Consider the following 2083-nt stretch of genomic DNA (forward strand, 5'->3'; position numbering starts at 1 on the left):
GGTAAGGTGGTGTTTATTAATGTAGGTGGGCTTGGTGGTAAGGTGGTGTTTATTAATGTAGGTGGGCTTGGTGGTAAGGTGGTGTTTATTAATGTAGGTGGGCTTGGTGGTAAGGTGGTGTTTATTAATGTAGGTGGGCTTGGTGGTAAGGTGGTGTTTATTAATTAGGTGGGCTTGGTGGTAGGTTAATGTAGGTGGGCTTGGTGGTAAGGTGGTGTTTATTAATGTAGGTGGGCTTGGTGGTAAGGTGGTGTTTATTATGTAGGTGGGCTTGGTTAATGTAGGTGGGCTTGGTGGTAAGGTGGTGTTTATTAATGTAGGTGGGCTTGGTGGTAAGGTGGTGTTTATTAATGTAGGTGGGCTTGGTGGTAAGGTGGTGTTTATTAATGTAGGTGGGCTTGGTGGGTTTATTAAAGGTGGTGTTTATTAATGTAGGTGGGCTTGGTGGTAAGGTGGTGTTTATTAATTAGGTGGGCTTGGTGGTAAGGTGGTGTTTGTAGGTGGGCTTGGTGGTAAGGTGGTGTTTATTAATGTAGGTGGGCTTGGTGGTAAGGTGGTGTTTATTAATGTAGGTGGGCTTGGTGGTAAGGTGGTGTTTATTAATGTAGGTGGGCTTGGTGGTAAGGTGGTGTTTATTAATGTAGGTGGGCTTGGTGGTAAGGTGGTGTTTATTAAGGTGGTGTTTATTAGGTGGGCTTGGTGGTAAGGTGGTGTTTATTAATGTAGGTGGGCTTGGTGGTAAGGTGGTGTTTATTAATGTAGGTGGGCTTGGTGGTAAGGTGGTAAGGTGGGCTTGGTGGTAAGGTGGTGTTTATTAATGTAGGTGGGCTTGGTGGTAAGGTGGTGTTTATTAATGTAGGTGGGCTTGGTGGTAAGGTGGTGTTTATTAATGTAGGTGGGCTTGGTGGTAAGGTGGTGTTTATTAATGTAGGTGGGCTTGGTGGTAAGGTGGTGTTTATTAATGTAGGTGGGCATGGTGGTAAGGTGGTGTTTATTAATGTAGGTGGGCTTGGTGGTAAGGTGGTGTTTATTAATGTAGGTGGGCTTGGTGGTAAGGTGGTGTTTATTAATGTAAGGTGGTGTTTATTAATGTAGGTGGGCTTGGTGGTAAGGTGGTGTTTATTAATGTAGGTGGGCTTGGTGGTAAGGTGGTGTTTATTAATGTAGGTGGGCTTGGTGGTAAGGTGGTGTTTATTAATGTAGGTGGGCTTGGTGGTAAGGTGGTGTTTATTAATGTAGGTGGGCTTGGTGGTAAGGTGGTGTTTATTAATGTAGGTGGGCTTGGTGGTAAGGTGGTGTTTATTAATGTAGGTGGGCTTGGTGGTAAGGTGGTGTTTATTAATGTAGGTGGGCTTGGTGGTAAGGTGGTGTTTATTAAGGTGGGCTTGGTGGTAGGTGTAGGTGGGCTTGGTGGTAAGGTGGTGTTTATTAAAGGTGGGCTTGGTGGTAAGGTGGTGTTTATTAATGTAGGTGGGCTTGGTGGTAAGGTGGTGTTTATTAATGTAGGTGGGCTTGGTGGTAAGGTGGTGTTTATTAATGTAGGTGGGCTTGGTGGTAAGGTGGTGTTTATTAATGTAGGTGGGCTTGGTGGTAAGGTGGTGTTTATTAATGTAGGTGGGCTTGGTAAGGTGGTGTTTATTAATGTAGGTGGGCTTGGTGGTAAGGTGGTGTTTATTAATGTAGGTGGGCTTGGTGGTAAGGTGGTGTTTATTAATGTAGGTGGGCTTGGTGGTAAGGTGGTGTTTATTAATGTAGGTGGGCTTGGTGGTAAGGTGGTGTTTATTAATGTAGGTGGGCTTGGTGGTAAGGTGGTGTTTATTAATGTAGGTGGGCTTGGTGGTAAGGTGGTGTTTATTAATGTAGGTGGGGGTTGGTGTGTTTATTAAAGGTGGGCTTGGTGGTAAGGTGGTTATTAATGTAGGTGGGCTTGGTGGTAAGGTGGTGTTTATTAATGTAGGTGGGCTTGGTGGTAAGGTGGTGTTTATTAATGTAGGTGGGCTTGGTGGTAAGGTGGTGTTTATTAATGTAAGGTGGGCTTGGTGGTAAGGTGGTGTTTATTAATGTAGGTGGGCTTGGTGGTAAG

Source organism: Oncorhynchus keta, unplaced genomic scaffold (genome assembly GCF_023373465.1).
Source record: "Oncorhynchus keta strain PuntledgeMale-10-30-2019 unplaced genomic scaffold, Oket_V2 Un_scaffold_2149_pilon_pilon, whole genome shotgun sequence".
NCBI classification, from domain to species: domain Eukaryota; kingdom Metazoa; phylum Chordata; class Actinopteri; order Salmoniformes; family Salmonidae; genus Oncorhynchus; species Oncorhynchus keta.